General features: G+C 38.8%; 1 protein-coding gene, 1 long non-coding RNA gene and 1 pseudogene across 3 annotated transcripts in view; 2 read left to right on the top strand and 1 right to left on the bottom strand.

The window, feature by feature from the left end:
- Window positions 1-19,405, bottom strand: part of JMJD1C (jumonji domain containing 1C) — a 363,296-nt gene that overhangs the window by 267,014 nt on the left and 76,877 nt on the right. The window lies entirely within an intron of this gene.
- LOC112630980 lies at window positions 597-1,251 on the top strand (annotated as a pseudogene).
- Window positions 3,891-4,426, top strand: LOC112630981. The gene is made up of 2 exons (XR_003121056.1): window positions 3,891-3,937; window positions 4,083-4,426. It is a non-coding gene; the product is annotated as an uncharacterized LOC112630981 (long non-coding RNA).

The following is a 19,405-nucleotide window of genomic DNA, read 5'->3' as shown; positions in this document are numbered from 1 at the left end:
TCCTTACGAAAATCTCATTTCACAAGAAAGAAAATGAAAAAGCTGTATAAAGTTTGTTGTTGTTTTTTTTCCTTTTCACCACTAGTTTTACAAGTCTTACTCTCGGTATCTATATCTAGTATAAGATAATATTTTCTCCAAAAGAGAAAAAGACAGAAAATTAGTAAGGTACTTGGCTTCACCTCCATTACTGATTTAGCATAGTTAAAAATATACTTTATCATCAAGTATAAAACTACCAATCAGATGTTTTAATATTCCCTTTGCTTCTATTATTTCCTTTAAAAGTACACAGATTCAAAAATAACTTTAAGACATCCTCGTTAAAAATAAGTATCATGGTTTATAATGTGGTTTCTGTATGTAAGTAATGCCGGCCACACTTATAACAGCATTTGCTATACACAAGTCTTTAAGATATATTAAGACAGTGGATGACTCATTGCGGTGGCGGCGGCAGATGCTTGGGCACGGTGCAGTGGTGACTCGAGCTACGAGCCTGGTGGCAGTTGTTCACCAAGCTCCGGCCCCCGCGTGTCTCCCAGGCTCCACACCCCTGATGCTACACAGGTGCTGAGACCACTCCAGCCGGGACAATGGTCAAGTATTTCCTGGGCCAGAGCGTGCTCCAGAGTTCCTGGGACCAAGTGTTCGCCAACTTCTGGCAGCAGTACCCGAACCCCTATAGCAAACATGTGTTGACAGAAGACACAGTACACCAGGCAGCGACCGCTGACCAGAAACTGCTGTCCCGGCGACTCCTGACCAAGACCAACAGGATGCCCCACTGGGCCAAGCAACTGTTTCCTGTCAATGTTGTTCACTTGGTGTACATCCTGAAGGACTCTATGTGGACCCACAGAATCAGACCATGACCACCTTCACCTGGAACAACAACCATGCCCGGCTGATGGTGGTGGAGAAACGATGTATGCACTGTGTAAACTCTGACAACAGTGGCTGAACCAAAATCTGCAGGGAAGCCTGGGTCTCCTCTAGCTTATTTGGTGTTACCAGAGATGTCCAGGAATTTGGTCTTGCCCGGTTCAAAAGCAACGTGATCAAGACTATGAAGGGTTTTGAATATATCTTGGCGAAGATGCAATGCGAGGCCCCTTCTAAAACACTTGTTGAGACAGCCAAGGAAACCAAGGAGCACGCAAAGGAGATGGCACTGGTAGCTACAGAGAAGGCAAGGACCTCACCAGTAAGGCAGCCACCTAGAAGCAGCAGCAGCAGCAGTTTGTATAGCCAGCCCACCACCACCACAGCATCCCAGACAGTTTGGTTTAGCCCCCTCTGCCCTCCTCTCCACTGTACTTTATCATTAAAAATCAACTTCCAGCCCTAAAAGTACATTTATTTATTTATTTATTTATTTATTTATTTATTAAGACAGCTGATCAATTACTTTACCAAACAACATAGATTTAATGAAGGAATTCATATGAGAGGACAGGACTAAAAAAACAAGTCACCTTAAAAACAGGAAAACATTTTTCTTTTCACAGTAAAGGAATTATACCTATTACTTTTTAAAAATGAAATTCTCCTTTGTAAATGTATATACTTAGTTTATGTACTAAGAATATTCTTTGTAACTCTGATTTCAATTACACAGTGCCAGTAAAGAACATTTTTCTCTAAGTTAACTTGCATTAATATTGACAGAAGATCAATTAACTAAATTTTACAAATTATTTCACAAAGATTACAAAAGACTCACTCATTACAAAACATTCACTACCTGAAATGTCAGAACAGTGTTCAACAGGTCAAAGACATCAACTGAATGTTTCTATAGTTCTGATCCTTAAAATTCCTTTCTTGATGTAGTAGGAACTAAATTTGCACAGAAGCAGAACTTTGGAATACATGAGAAACTTTTCAGTGACTGTAAGCAGAAACACGTACTGGAATAAAACCATTCTTCAGTTCAAGTTACCATTGATCATGATTACCTCACCAGCTAAGAGTATGGAAACAAAACATACAAGAAAATTAAGACCAATGAAAAAAAGGGAGGAAACAATAAGGGCAAGAAACTAAAACTCAAAAATGCTAATTGTTGAATACCATGTATCTTATATTTCCCTTATCTTTGACTTTTATCTAAGTACTTCTGAAATATCTATACTATTATAATACTTTTATTTAAGTCTCAGAATCTAACAAGAAAAAAATACTTAGTCAAGGTAAGCCAGGTTATGCAGCTACACAAAGAACCATAAAATCTCTGTGGCTTAAAATAAAATTTCCTTCTTCAGGCTGTCCATTGCTTATTGACAGGTCTTTTTTTTTGTGGGGGGTGGGGGATGGAGTTTCACTCTTGTTACCCAGGCTGGAGTGTAATGGCACAATCTCGGCTCACCGCAACCTCTGCCTCCCGGGTTCAAGCGATTCTCCTGCCTCAACCTCCCAAGTAGCTGGGATTACAGGCACGCACCACCACGCCTGGCTAATTTTGTATTTTCAGTAGAGACAGCGTTTCTTCACGTTGGTCAGACTGGTCTCGAACTCCTGACCTCAGGTGATTCGCCCACATCAGCCTCCCAAAGGGCTGGGATTACAGGTGTGAGTTACCGAGCCCAGTCTGACAGGTCTTTTTTAACTCAGGGAATATCACCTCAAAATGTTGCCTCAGGATCCAAGGACGGAAGAAAAAAAAAAGAAGACAGCTCTGAAGATCTCATACTGGAACTTAAATACTACAGCAACATTAGGATGCACAATTTTCTTTCATACATCTGTTTTTCTCACAACTCACTTATTGGCCAGAGTTAGTCACAGCCCCTAACATGAAGGATGAGAACAAAAACTATTAGGTAAACAGCATTAATGACCAACACAGAGGCATAAAAAGAGTTGATACAATGTTACATAGGCTTTCAGATTCAAGGCAAAATTTAAAGCAGCCTGCAAGGAAAATGTTATGAGCAAAGGTCTTTCTTATTCTAAAACATTTGCCAGTTGAGAAAGCAGCACCTTGGCATCTCAAACAAGTATGAATACTCAGCACAAAGTAAAAATCCCAAAGCAAAAAAAAGACTCTTTCATCACTATGCCTATTATAGCACTATATTACTACAATTAAGAATGTTTGTGATTTTAGTATCTCTAACTGAATGCTCCAACAGCATTTAAATTCACCCACTCAACTTCGTCTCAAGAGACCATCCATATATATTCAACAAACCTATTCGGAGTTCCTACTGTGAGCTACTTGCTATCCTAGTCATTATAACCAGGGAAGTAAGCTCTTATCTAAGGACTAAAAACTCTATCCCATTTCTAAATATCCAGATTCAATATTAAGAATAAAAAATCATGCTTATTTATGCACAACTATTTCTAAAGTCACTTTTTTAAAAAAGTTGGTATGGTTCCAAGACAACTCAATGGGGGAAAGAAGAGTCTCTTAAATAGTACTGGGACAACTGGGTTTCCATATACAAAAAAATAAAGTTGGGAAATTACTTCACACCATATACAAAACTAACTCAAAACAAATCAGAGACCAATATGTAAGACCCAAAACTACCAAACTCCTAGAAGAAAACACAGAAGAATATCTTTGTGACATTGAGTTGGGCAATGGTTTCTTAGATGTGACACCAAAAGCACAAGCAACAAAAGAAAATATAAATTGGGCTTCATCAAAATCAAGAGAGTGAAAAGACAAGCTACAGAATAGAAGAAAGTATTGCAAATCATTATCTGATAAGGAAGTTGTCTTAACAACATGCTACAATATGAATAAATCTTGAGAGCATTATATTAAGTGAAAGAAAGCTAGATGCAAAAGGGCACAGATTATATGGTTTCATTTATAAGGAATGTTCACAACAGACATTTCCACAGAGACAGAGAGTAGATAAGTGGCTGCCAAGGGGCTGGAAGTGGCAGGAGGAGGAAAAGAAGTGACTGCTAATGGATAGTGGGTTTCCTTTGGGGGTATTCTAAAATTAGATAGTGGTCATGGTTGCACAACTCTGTGGTATATTATAAATCAATGAATTTTATAAGGTTGAATGTTATGCTATGTAAATTGTATCTCAAACTATGTAATTTATTTATTTTAGAGACAAGAGCTCACTCACTGGAGAGCAGTGGCATGATCACAGGTCACTGCATCCTGGAATTCCGGGGCTCATGAGATCCTCCCACCTCAGCGTCCCAAGTAGCTGGGACTACAAGGTGTGCAACACCATACCGGCTAATTTTTGTTTTGTTTTGTTTTGTTTCGTTTGGTGAAGACGAACTCCTGGGTTCATGCGATCCTCCCACCTTGCTTCCCAAAGTGTTAGGAGTATAGATGTGATCCACTGACCCTGGCAAAACTATTTTTTAAAAAAAGTGACAATGGCTCAACACCTATATTAGATAACAATAAAACCAGTGCAGATGGTGATGAAAAGCCAACAAATTCAGGAATTATAGACTTTATAACCAAGTATATCTACTGGCTTGTGAAAGGAGAAAATGACAGAGTATAAACAATAAAATATTATAACATATACTGACTTACAAACATTAATCACTTTTCCTGCCTTCAAAACATCTGAAGGGGACAACAATCATCTCATTCAAAAAGACCAGCTTAATTACTGAGGAAGTTAAGAAAATAAAAGCTAAGGGAAAAAAAATAAGATTAATGTACCAAAATATATACGAATGACATATGGTAGTTTATGCTTTCAGAAGGGACATAGGGAAAATGAGGAGGCCAACCTATGGGTATAACAGAAGGCTCCTAAAGTATGGTGGTTTCTGAGGTAGGGACTTCAAGTTGCAAATACAGTATCCATCTACTCCTGCTTTCTTACCAAAAGAACACTGATTTTGCTAGGGGCAATAATGAACTATCCTAAAATTTTTAAGGTTCTGGAAGACAGAAACGATAATATGACATAATTCTGGTAAATAAGATGTAATATTTGAGATGACTTGGGGTGAGTTTTAGAAAGCTCCTTGACTAGGGGGGCAAACTAAAGTGATGTTGTAACTCAGGGTCCCCAGGTTTTTGGGTATTCACTGTGAAAAAGTACCCACACTTGTGGCCAGGCGCAGTGGTGCACACCTATAATCCCAGCACTTTGGGAGGCCGAGGCAGGCGGATCACGAGGTCCAGAGATGGAGATCATCCTGGCCAACAAGGTGAAACCCTATCTCTACTAAAAGTACAAAAATTAGCTGGACATGGTGGTGCATGCCTGTAGTCCCAGTTAATCGGGAGACTGAGGCAGGAGAATCGCTTGAACCCAGGAGGCAGGGGTTGCAGTGAGCCAAGATCGCACCACTGCACTCCAGCCTGGAAACAGAGCGAGACTCCCTCTGAAAAAAAAAAGAAAAAGAAAAAGGAACTGTTGTAACTTTTTGTAACTGTTGCACCTTGAGTTCTTGTAGTTTCAAGAAGTTCAGGAAAGAAGCTTGGCCCAGTGGTTGGGTACAGAGTTTGCCTAAATTGGAGATTAACTTTTGGCAAACTCTCCTCACTACCATACTAAAATCCCCACCCAGGAAGTAGCTTATGTGCCATTTTCTATACATCTGATGTATGTAAAAGCATGATAAATGTGCCTGCACTGCCTTTATTCCACCTCTAATACAATGACTCAGCTAACTAGCCCGGGTGTTCACCTTTGGGGAAGCATCGTCTTTGGGACTATCCCTAGTGTACTCCTTACTTGGTGCAAGTAATAAAATCTCCCTGTTAAACCCTACTTGGTTGTGGTCACTGGACTTGTCACCCACCAAGTGACTGAACCTACCCATTGTGTGCCTAACAACATGAGCCTTCTTGCCCTTTTCTGCTTCCTCCTCCTTCCTGCCTGGAGCTGAACTAAGGAAGACAACAACAGTATGAGCTATATTGTAACTGACCATGAGGAAAAGACCAAGAGAATAACAGCCCAGTTTTCAACAGCCCTGGCATCCTTAAATGATCACATCAACTCTGGAATGTCTACTTCTGGACTTAGAAGGAAAACCTTATCTATTTTGTTTAACCACTGTTAATTGGCATTGAGGAAAAAATACCATGAGACAAAAACTTGAAAAGATCAGATAAAAGTTCATAATAAAAACACAGAGACCTAGAACAGCCATAAGAAGCGTACAACATTGTTAATGTTTATTTTACAGAACTTTTAGATTATACCTAAAAACAGAAATTCACAGACAGAATACCTAAGATGACGACCACAATGCTATGAATATTCCTTAAACTAACTTTCATGACAATTCTAAGACTAACTGAATGCTTTCCTTACATAAGAGATCTCAGTAAAGAAAAGGTGACGCTTTCATTAACTGTCCTGAGCTCTTCTCTTCACTGTCAACCTACCATAGGTTATAAACACAATAAATATAATCTGTTTTCCTATATACATGGATCTCAAACAAGGAATTTATGTATTTTATTATTATTATTATTATTTTTGAGATGGAGTTTTGCTCTTGTTGCCCAGGCTGGAGTGCAATGTCGCAATCTTGGCTCACCGCGACCTCTGCCGCTCCCACTGTGGTTCAAGCGATTCTCCTGCCTCAGCCTCCCAAGTAGCTGGGATTACAGGCAAGCGCCACCATGCCCAGCTAATTTTGTATTATTAGTAGAAATGGTGTTTCTTCATGTTGGTCAGGCTGGTTTCGAACTCTCAACCTCAGGTGATTCGCCTGCCTTGGCCTCCCAAAGTGCTGGGATTACAGGCTTGTGCCACCACGCCCGGCCTAAGGGATTTATTTATTTATTTAGGTATCAAGAATTTAAAAAACAGCAGCAATGGCTTTACTGTAACATCAGGAATAACTAATAATTCAATTATCATTCACAAACCATGATGATAATATTCGTATCTTCTCAATGACAAATTTCAAACTCAAACTCTACTGGGTAAGAAACAATATACTTTTTTTTTTTTTGAGACAGGGTCTTGCTTTGATGCTTAGGCTGGAGTGCAAGGGTGCGATTATGGCTCACTGCAGTCTCGACTTTTGGCACTCAAGTGATCCTCCCACCTCAGCCTCCCTAGTAGCTAATACTACACGCATGTACCACCACAGTTAATTATTTTTTGTACAGATGGGGGCCCACTATGTTACCCATGCTGGTCTTGGACTCCTGGCCTCAAGCAATCCTCCCACCTCAGTCTCCCAAAGTGCTGGGATTATGGGTATGAGCCACTGTACCTGGCCCATACAATATAAATTGAGTTCCCAAAAAAAGGAAAAATTAAGGTAACAATTTAGAGAGGGTATGCTCTGACTAAACTAGGAATCTTTTCAGCTCCAGCTAAATGCTGAAATGCAAACAAAATATTACAGTATAAACTTATCAAAAGAAATCCCAAATCCAGTTTTTATGTTTAATGTCCCCCAATTTAAATTGTCATATAAACCAACAAAACACTTCCACAAACCAGTATTTTGCAGCTTTGGGGCTAACATCTATTGGGTACCCAATACGTACATTTTATTTAAATTTTAATAACAAAAATCTAAAATTTCATAAGCAGACTTCTGTTTTCAGTGAGATGAATTAGCAGAGTTGGCATTTATGTTTCTGCCTGAAACAACAAAAAACCTGGAAAAAATAGATGAAACAATTTTTAAGATGCAACATATGTTAACAAAGGGCAATGGACTAGGTTATGGGAGACATATTATGTAAGCTTTCTGATCACACCAGTTTAACTGACTGAAGAGTTTCCAAACTATCCTGCAAAGAAGGGGGAAATCACATGGGATTCAGGAGCCTTTGTAAGTCAAGGACATAAGGCTAGAAAGAAGTCCAGGGAGGTTAAGACTCTGGAGTTCTCAGGACACAATACCAGAGAGGAATAAGCTACCCAGAGAGGAAGATTTCCAGAGGAGGTTCTCTCTAAGCAATGAGATAAAGATTGACCAACCTGGGCCAGACATGGAGGATCACGCCAGTATCTCTAGCACTTTGGAAGGCCAAGGCAAGAAGGATCATTTGAGCCCAGGAGTTCAAGACCAGCCTGGGCAACAAAGTCAGAGCCCATCTATTTTAAAAAAAAAAATCGACCCAGCCTATGTGCTTAACTTAAGAAGCTACACAAATGTGGATGAAACAACAAAGAATCAGACATTAAAATTCTTTAAGTTCACCTGAATTTGGAATAGTTCCTGTTCCCAACAGTTGGAGTGATTAACTTCATAATTTACAGGGCACTGAAAGACTCAGAAGGATTTGTAACGGACAAAAAATTGCCCTAGACTAAAATCTGCTCTAAAATGCCCTCCTCACAACACTTCCTCATACCAATAGTGTATCTTTAGAACACCAATTAAAATCTCACATGTCTGTGAAACAGCCTACACAGAAATGTTTTGTCTCTATTGAACAATGCACTCAAGTATTTGCATTTGGAATAAATCATTTCCTGACCTGTAAACTTCTCATATAAATTACCTTTTATCATTCAGCTGAGATTGTAACTTGCACTCCTTTACTACAACAGTGCCTTACAGATCAATTTGCTGTTTTCTGTGTACATGCCAGTCCAGTATGTAACACATTGCTATTTTAGTGAGGTTCACGTTCATTTCACAAACAAAATCTCCTGCTTGAACAATTTCTAGCTTTGGCTTATTTCTTCCAGAAAAGAAACAGTTGTACTTTTAATAGGCTGAATAATTGAAAAGTGGGAGGGAATGACTGAATAAATCAAATAAGTAGAACAGAGACAAAATTAATATTTAATTTGGAAAAATTATAGTAAACACAGATTGTAACAACAAATAGTGCAAGAAATGGAAAATGAAAAACTTGGAAACGAAATTTCTAATTTCTGAGGATTAATATTTATTTCTAAGTTTTAGAATATTCTACAGGTTCACAGTGTCCTGCATGGTGACTCCTGAATTCAAGCTGAAAATGACTTAAGAGTGTGGCAATGCCGGCGCAGTGGCTCACACCTGTAATCCCAGCACTTTGGGAGGATGAGGTGCGTGGATTGCTTGAGGTCTGGAGCTCGAGACCAGTCTGGCCAACATGGTAAAACACCACCTCTACTAAAAATACAAAAATTAGCTGGCATGGTGGCATGCACCTATAATCCCAGTTACTCAGGAGGCTGAGATATGAGAACTGCTTGAACCCAAGAGGCGGAGGTTGCAGTGAGCCAAGATCACACCACTGCACTCCAGCCTGGCCAACAGAGCAAGACTGTCTCAAACAAACAAACTAAAAAAGAGTGTGGCAAATACTTAAGTACTCTCGCTAAATAAATACCAAATATGGTGGAAAGGTTAGATTCTATATTCAAAGGCAAAACCCTGAGATATTTTTACCTTATAGTTTTATATTCTACCAACAACAGTGCGTTGGAAGGCATTAATGTCTATGAAAGAGAAAAAAGAAGTGACTTCAATATGCAATATGTAATCACAGGCCTTGAGATTATATGAGGAGGCAGGAGGTGTTAAAGAGTACTAAAAATGCCTATTTAAGTAGGAGCCGAATTCAACACAACTTTCTGTTCTTCTTCACAACTGCAAATTTTGTAAGCTAACCATAAATATTCAGTTGAATACATGAGGAATAACAATTCTTCAAGTACCTTATTTTCACATAACAGTTTCACAGTGCCACAGTGAGGTAAACAATGACTCCAGCTCTTAAATTCCCCAAAATAAAATCACTCTTAATATCTCCTCTGAAGCTACTTACTAGTTCTCTTGTATAGTGGTGTGGCCGTTTCCTCTACCATGATTTCAGACTTCTCTCATCTCTAAAAATCAGTACCTTGAAATACGAACAGCAGACTGTACTAACCTACTACCCTCAATCAGTCATTCACCACACTCATGCATATCCTAACAAGTTATTCATCACGCCATTCAGTATTATTTCTGTCCTAGTTTCTGTCCAGTAATCATTTCTGGTGATTTCAGTATCCACAGTGATGACTGTTTTAATTATTCAATTTCTCATTTTTTTGACTTCCTCTTCTTTAATGATTTTGTCCTCAACCTTATCTCAACCACTGACTTACCATGGCATAGTCTAGGCCAGAGGATCTTTAACTTTACTCAGGCAATGTAAATCTATGGACCATCCTTTCAGACATAAGAAATCCTATCTTAAACCCTTATAATGGCCCCAAACAGCAATCCCTCAAAAATCTCGATTTCAAGCATCTTTCTCTCAGGACACCAACTCCTATTTTTCCATTTCACATTCAAGTTCCCCTGGACCTAAGATTCATTGATCTCAACACCATTTCATTGTTACTCATCTCTCATTTTCTCACTTTTTTGCTCACCAAATGTAAAATCCTAGGTCTATTATTAGAATAATTCATTTGCCCATCTCTGAATGCATCTTAGTTTTCCAGCCAAACCCCAATCATCATTAAATCCAACTCTCCACCTACTTTGTTTCCGTATCTAATCAATCAGCTGAACACAGCTGGAGATGAGTGACTGTAGGGAAATGAACGATGAATTCATCAAAGATTAACAATGTCAGTTAAAAAATCATGATCAATGTCAAGTCAGCCTTTGTTGTACATAATTTCCTTATTTCATTCAATCTCTACTCCCCTAGATGACAATTTCATAACTTCTCTTCTCAAATCCTATCAGCTGCTTTTTCACTAAAAAGCAGAAGCAATCAGATTTCCACAAGCTCTCACCTCTCTCACTACCTAGCTACCTACAGCGATTCCCAAATACAGTATATCTTCCTTCTCTTCTGTTACTAGGGAGTACGTTTATGGCACTATCTAAGGCCAACTCTGTTACTACCCAAAGACAGGGTTCTAGTAATTCCTCCTTAATTGCATCATCAACTTAATCCTATCTCTGAATTGTTTTCATCAACATACAAATATGGTATATTGTATTCCATTTTACAAAATCTCATCTTCCTCCTAAAGCTCTGCTCCATTTCTCTTTTTCCCAAATGCCTTGTCTACAATCTGTCTCCAATCTACTACCTCCAATTCTCTATTAAACTCACTTTATCAGGCTTTTGTTTCCACTATCACACTGAAACTGCTGATCAAGGTTACCGACGACTCATTAGCTAAAACTGAATTGTAGATTCTCAGCCTTAATCTTACTTCACACTAAGCAGCATTTGACACAACCGGTAATCCCTCCTCTTCGAAACACTTACTCCACTAAGCTTTCTGAACATCACTTCTGGACTTCATACCTCCCTGTCCCTTTCTCATCTACCTAATCTTTAAAAACTGCTCCAGGGTTTAACACTTAGGTATGTTCTATATTCACTCTCTACATCAACTCAATTCAGTCTGATAGCTTTAAATGCCATTTATATACTAACTACTCCCAGATTCTCCAGCCTAGACCTCTCCCTTGAACTAGCAAACTTGATACTTTAAGTAACTGCCTGTCTAAATAAGCATCTCAAACTAGACATATCTAAAAGACAGATTCCTAATCGCCAGTATTATTACCACTATCACCACCACTCTCCAAAAGGTCTGCTCCTCCAGTTAATTCTCATCTGAAAAAAAAAAAAAAATGGTAACTCTATGTTTTGCAGGAGCCAAAACCTTAGAACCCATCTTTAACCCTGTCTCTCACATCAGATGCAATTCAGCAACCCACTCTTATCAATTCTGTGTTGGAAATAAATATGAATCTGAGCATTTTTCATCACCTCTACCACTGCTATCACCGTGATCTAATGCTATCACAGAATCATTACAATTGCCTCCTAACTGCTCTCCCTACTTCTGCCTCACCACATACCCCAAGAGTCTACTATCAACAAAGAAAGTAGAGGGATCCTTTTAAAACCACCTCGTTCATGCCTTCCCATCTCATCCAGAATGAAAGCTTAATCTTACAATGGTCTATAAGGTCCTTCACAAACTATCCCCTGCCATCCTGTTCCCCTTCTGATCTTTTCCTTCTCCTCTCCCACTTTTCACTCCTCTCTCACCATACCACATTCACTGCTCCTCAAATATGCTAGGCTTATTCCCAATCTCAGGGGCTGTGTACTTGTTCTTCCTTAGGCCTGGAATACTTACTCCAGACATCTACGTGACTAGCTTCCTTGTTTTCCTCAAGTCTTCACTCAAAAGTCACCTTCTTGGAGAGGCATTCTCTGGCTATCTTATCTAAAATGTCACCTCCATCCCCTCAAAATTCATGCTTTCATTTTCCTTCCTGGCACTTATCTCTATCTTACATACCATTCATCATACTCACTTATCTTCTTATCTTTTGTCTCTCCCTCTATAAACTGATTTCCGTAAGGGCAGCAATTTGGTCCACTTTGTTCACTACTGTATTCCCAGTGCCTGATATGTACAAGGCATGCAATAAGTATTTGCTGAATGGATTTTACATCTAGGATTGCCCCCTCATACTTCCATCTTTAAATCCTATCCAACACCTGTCAAAGACTAAATAACACTGATATTTGAAGATGCTTGGGTGAAAATGGTCTTCAAATACCACAGGATAAAGTATTAATGCCCATTAGTACATACTCAAAATTCTATCATTTTATAAAGCTGTATTTTTAGACCTCAGTAGCTTTCTTCTCATAGAAACAAAAGTAAGTTATTGTGTAATGTTCTGTCCGTGGCTTTCACTGAGAATTATTATCTTTTAAAAGCCATATGAAGAACCTCCATACAAACCACAAAACCATTATAAACATCACTATTAATTACAACATTTGATACTACTTAAAGAAAAATGCGTTCTTTTTTAACTCAGAGCCAGGAAAAACAATCTCTTAAAAATTTATTTATTTCATTATTTACTAAATATATCCCTGACTCTCACCAACTCCACACAAGTAATAAATTTCAGAATTAAACACTTATCATTTGTTCACAAATTTAAGTTGAGGAGATTTCTACTGAACCACCTCAGTTTACATGGATGTTTTTTAAGGTCTTATTTCTATTTTGTCAATCTTATTCATAGTTACCCTTAACAAAAGTCACCTCAAATTATTTTATTTAGGTAAATAATTGACAAACAGACCATATAATTCTCTAATTCTATCACACATAAAGAACACGTAGGTCATAAAAAAGTCACTTATATGCCATGAAATCACTTCACTGACATATACACTGCAGTCCTTCTAGTCAATAGTTTATTTTTTTTAAGTAATTTGACATAACAAAGTTAACTAGGAAATGATTTCCCTATCAAGGATGATGATACAAGGATGATGATACCTACCAATAACAGAAAAGTGCATATGTAGCAAGGGAATGAGATACAATGATGCCTAAGGTGACAGTGAGATCGAAAGCAACCTTAATCTACAGACAGTACAAAGACACTGAGAAACATAGGCACATTACAGAAAACTAACTAGAATTACTGATGGATATTTTTTCAATATCTATTGCCCACTTTGGGAGGCCAAGGTGGGCAGATTACCTGAGGTCAAGAGTTTGAGACCAGCCTGGCCAACATAGTGAAACCCCATCTCTACTAAAAATACAAAAATTAGCTGAGCATGGTGGTGGGCGCCTGTAATCCCAGCTACTCAGGAGGCTGAAGCAGGAGAATCACTTGAACCTGGGAGATGGAGGTTGCAGTGAGCGGAGATCGCACCACTGCACTCCAGCTTGGGTGACAAAAGACTCTGTCTCAAAAGAAAAAATTTTAAAAAATTAAAAAAATATATATATAGAGAGAGAGAGAGAGCGCACGCATGCAAGCAAGTGCTGATTAAGGAAGTATTACTCAAACCAATAATAAAATTCTGCAATTTCAATAAACATCCAAGCATTCACATCACCTTTATAATACCTCAAATGATTCTAATTACATTGTTTTTCCTTCAGAAGTTTCTAATCAACAAAATTCAAACACATTCTCTGAGCATCCACCAAATAATGGCAGCCTTTACAAAAAGTTTCTATGATCTACCTCTTAGAACCCCAGGAGACAACTGACTCTTAGAAAGAAGAGAACCATCAGATTGTTGCTGGATTATTTTAATTCAAAAATATCTTCCTTGAAGACTGAGCCCTGAGGTTACTGACCTTTATTTCTGTGTATCTACTGAAGTCTCCCTAACACTAAGTGTGCACAATCAGGGTTTAGTAAAAGAAACATAAAAGGGCACTGTGGTAACTGCTTCATACAATTTCACTGAATTCATATAACAACCTTTTAGGTAAAATAATACCTATCTTACAGATAAAAAAAAAAGCCATGGTTCAGAAAGGTTAAATCATACAAGTTATAGTTATGAAGACAACCTACAATGAAGTCACTAACACAAACAAGTAGGAGGAAAAGTGCTTGAGGTCAGGGAAAACTTCCTGGAAGAATTGTGCCTTAAAAGGACAGTAGGAATTAACCAGGCACAGAGTAGGTGTGAAGGCAAAGGGATTGGAGGAAAAAGGACAAACAGAAAAAGGTTGTGTGTAAAACAGTCTTGTATATACAAAAGAACTAAAAGCTCTCTTTAATCCATTGATTTAGAAGACTCCCTCTTTTTTACATGGTTTAGACTGAATCTTGACAGTCACTTAATTCTGTAACTCCTAAAGGTGTCCTTGGATTCTATTACCGGGACCCAGTAAAACACAAAAGAAAGTGGACTCTGGAATCATAGGACCTGGTTTCAAATGCTAGTTATCAGTTATAATATGCATGAGCTGGAGAAATTCTTCTAGCCTCTTTATTCCTCAGTTTCCAGATCTATAAAATGAAAATAATAGTAGTAAGGAACTTACAAAGTTTCCATGGGGACGAAGTAAGTTAATACATAGATTAAGACAATACGTAGCACACACCAAGTACTATATTAATGGGAACTAATACCAACCATTCCTCCCTTCCTCCCGCGTTAGATCCTAAGTCCTTCTCATAATTATCTCATTTTGAATTCCTCAACTTAACACCCTCTTCTCAGTTTTCCTTTTCCAAGCATCACCCAATTTTCAACAAAATCACATCATAACCAGCTGCTGACTTACTTTAAGGGTTAACTCCAATACATGGTAGGAGTGAAAAAAACCCTGACTTTGATCCCTTTGTACTGCCACACTCAACTCTCTTCCTTTGTTTTTATTCTCATTATTCAATCACTTTCAGTTCTCTGGCCTCAGTTACTCTACGGCTATTATAATCACCTTAATAAATACCTTTGTATTACGCTCCTCTCAATCCTCTTCTCAATGTTAACAGCGTTAGGTGTTCTTGAAGCATGGAAGACCCAAGTAAGTAACATCCACCAGACATCTAAATATTCAAGAATATTTATATAGCACCTGTTACTTGTTAAGCACTGTTATGTGGACTATACATCTAAGGTGTTAAATGTACATACTGATGACTGGTTGAGGTAACTGGTGAGATCTTCAGCAAGAAAATTAGACCTGGTAAAATGATGTATAGACAAGCAACCAAAAATACTGTCCAAAGATTCAGGAAGATTGATCTAATCAAGATTTGATTTTTGCCATTACAGGGTAAAGAGTGTAGTGAACAAGCCCAGAAGTAGGATGTCCTAGATTGCCAGGGAGAAAAAATGCCAACAATTTTTAAACCTGGGTATATATCAATTTGATATCAGTTACTCTTAATAAATCTAGGCACTTTGGGAGGCCGAGACGGGCGGATCACCAGGTCAGGAGATTGAGACCATACGGCTAACACGGTGAAACCCCGTCTCTACTAAAAAATACAAAAAACTAGCCGAGCGAGGTGGCAGGCGCCTGTAGTCCCAGCTACTCGGGAGGCTGAGGCAGGAGAATGGCGTGAACCCGGGAGGCGGAGCTTGCAGCGAGCTGAGATCTGGCCACTGCACTCCAGCCTGGGCAACAGAGCGAGACTCCGTCTCAAAAAAATAAAAATAAAAAAAATAAACCTAGGATACCAGAGAACTTACAATGCAGTTTGAAGTATATTACACGCACACATAAAATATATTAAGACAATGTTGAATATATATGAAGAAGGTATGTGTATTCATATTTATTGTTTTGGATTTGACTCCAAAGAGCAATTAAACTTAAAAACGTCTAAAAAGAGACTTAGGTCATTATACCATCTGTAACTTCCAGCAATGCAGCAGAATGTTATGTATTTAATGTGCATAAAATAAATGTGTTACAATTCAAAATGTAACCAACCAGAAAATGAAGAGAAAGTTTTAAACATGGCATAAAAATGTGACAAGTGTTTCTATTTCCATGCCATACATTTCTTGCCTCCAAGCAAATATTCACATTATTCTCTTCTCTGGAATGTAGTCTCTTCATCAAACACAACTCTTACCCATCCTTTATATAATCCAGCTTTTCCACTAAGCCTTCCTATCATAGAAAGTGTAACAATGCCACATATTCATAATGTTCCTTCTCTTAGTATCTATAGCACTTATTACTACATAATCCAATCCTTAATTATTCAGGAGTTTTTTTCCTCCTAACACCAAATACACGATATCTTTTCCAATACCATTTCTCCGATTCTCTGATAACAACTAGGCGCCCTAGAATTCAATTCTGACACTAATGACCCAGAGTTAGCATCAGACTACACAGATTTAAGACTCAACAAGACTGCCATTACTTCATACACCAGTCACAAGCATGGGGTTCCCCAATCCTCTGATTGATCAATTGACCAGCAATAACTGGGGGCTCCCAGGCCCCCTCCTCAGGTTTGGTAATTTGGTGCAATCACTCACAGAACTGAGGAAAAGCATTTACTTACTAGATTATTATAAAGGATACAACCCAAGAACCACGAAGTGGAAGAAATGCATGGGGTAAGGTAGGAAGTAAAGGAACTTCTAAGGAGCTTCCAGCTTCCATACCCTCTCTCAGGGTGTCGCCTTCTCAGCTCTCCAAATCCCATCATTTACAGGGTTTTGGGGATATTTTCTGTTTTGCTTTTTTCTTCTTTTGACACAGAGTCTCACTCTGTCACCCACACTGGAGTGCAGTGGCACCATCTTGGCTCACTGTAACCTCCACTTCCTGGGTCAAGCAATTCTCCAGCCTTAGCCTCCCAAGTAGTTGGGACTACAGGTGTGAGCCACCACACCCTGCTAATTTTTGTATTGGTTGTAGAAAAAGGGTTTTGCCATGTTGCCCAGGCTGGTCTCAAACTCCTGAGCTCAAAGCCACCCACCCATCTTGGTCCCTCAAAGTGCTGGGATTACAGGCATGAGCCACTGCTCCCAGCCTTTTGACAGGTTTTTATAAAGGTCTGGTTACATATGCAAACCTTTTATAGAGGTTTGGTTACATATGCCACTGGTAATTTACTCTATCTCCAGTCACTCTCCCCTCCCCAGAGGTGAGGGCATGGAGATGAGAGTGTTCCAAGCTTCTAATCAAGATCTGGTCTTTCTGGTGATCAGTTCATATCCTGAAGTTATCTAGAAGCCCACCAAGGGTTGCCTCAGAGAACAAATGACACTCCTATCACCCCTATCACTCGGGAAATTCCAAGGGTATCAGAAGCTCTGTGCCAGGAACTGGGAACAAATAACAAACATGTTCCTAAATATACCACAACTGTATATAGTGGTATGAATCAACTGTTGAATGCATTCATCACCTCTCTCCACTAGAAGTAGAAATTTCTTGAGAATGGGTTTACTTCTCAAATGCTATGTTAGCCTACAACACTGACCACATACATAATCAATACTTGATATTTACACATTCAAAACAGTTACTGAGAGTCAATTCATAACAGTAAGTGGAGAGTTTTCTGATTTCACATATGCATATTACAGAGCTTTATTTTATTGGCTTTACTAGGATTTTTTCAAACAAAAGTAATGCATCTCAAAGAATTAAAGATAAATTTCAAAAAATTATAGGACATTTCTATTTATTTATTTATTTATTTATTTATTTATTTATTTATTCATTTAGTTTGAGATGGAGTCTCACTCTGTCACCTAGGCTGGAGTGCAATGGTACAATCTCGACTCACTGTAACGTCTGCCTCCTGGGTTCAACTGATTCTCCTGCCTCAGCCTCCCAAGTAGCTAGGATTACAGGCGCGCACCACCACACCCATATAATTTTTGTATTTTTAGTAGAGACTGGGTTTCACCATGTTGGCCAGGCTGGTCTTGAACTCCTGACCTCAAGTGATACACCCACCTTGGCCTCCCAAAGTGCTGGGATTACAAGCATGAATCACCGTATCCGGCAGACATTTCTACTTAATTAAACAAACAATTACTGAACACCTACTATCTTTTTCTTTTTTGAGACAGGGTTTCACTCTTATTGCCCAGGCTGGAGTGCAATAGCGCGATCTCAACTCACTGCAACCTCCACCTCCGGAGTTCAAGTGATTCTCCTGCCTCAGCCTCCTGAGAAGCTGGGATTAAAGGAGCCCACCATCACGCCTGGCTAATTTTTTTGTGAATACCTACTATCTACTAAGCAATGTTCTCAATGCTGGGAATACAGTTTATCAAAGCTGACAAAAGTCCACTTAATGGAGCAACTTAATTCTAATGTAGAAAAAGAAGTACAATGTTTAGTATGATGGAAATAAGAAAAAAAAGCCAGATGCAGTGGCTCCCACCTGCAATCCCATCACCTTGGGAAGCTGAGGTGAAAGGATCGCTTGAGTCCAGGAGTTCAAGACCAGCCTGGGCAGCATAGTGACACCCAGTCTCTACAAAAAAAAATTTTTTTTTAATTAGCTGGGTGTGGTGGTACACATCTGTATTCCCAGCTACTTGGGAGGATCACCTGAGCCCAGGAATTTGAGATTGCAGTAAGCTATGATCACACCATTGTGCTCCAACCTGGGTGACAGAACAAGAACCAGTCTTTAAATGATTTTTATTTTAAAAAAGAAATGAGACAAAGCAAATAGAGTGATATTTGGTGATAGATGATAGAAAATGTTGATGAAGGAGGGAAGAGGTCAATTTTAGATAAGGTAGTCTTCAAAGAAGACCAAAACAAGCAAACATGTTAACATTTGAACACACTTACCTGAAAGAAGTGATGGAGTCACGTGGGTATCTTTGGGGAAAAAAATTCTAGACAGAGAAACAAGTGCAAAGGCCATAAGGGGAGACCAGACCTGGCAAGTTCAACAAACAGCAAAAGGGCCGAGTAAGAGGGTAATAGAAGACAATGTCAATGTGGAATGACTAAAAAGCAGGATATCATGTAGAGTCTCCCAGGCCATTATCAGGCCTTCATCTTTTATTATTAATCAGTTTAGAAGCCTTTGGAGGCATTTGACCATAAAAGTAACATAATCTGACTGCCTGCTATAGGCACTATAGACTTTTATGGGTAAGAACCAGTTAGGAGGCAGTTAGATATCTAGTTACAAGTAACTAGTTAAGTGGCTACTAGAAATAGACTCAAGAGATTCTTAAGAGGAAAATCTAGGCAAAAGATAATGGAAGTTTGAACTAGTA

This window comes from Theropithecus gelada, chromosome 9 (assembly GCF_003255815.1).
Source record: "Theropithecus gelada isolate Dixy chromosome 9, Tgel_1.0, whole genome shotgun sequence".
NCBI lineage: Eukaryota > Metazoa > Chordata > Mammalia > Primates > Cercopithecidae > Theropithecus > Theropithecus gelada.
The sequence above is the reverse complement of the archived record's forward strand: the minus strand, read 5'-3'. Positions and strand labels throughout refer to the sequence as shown.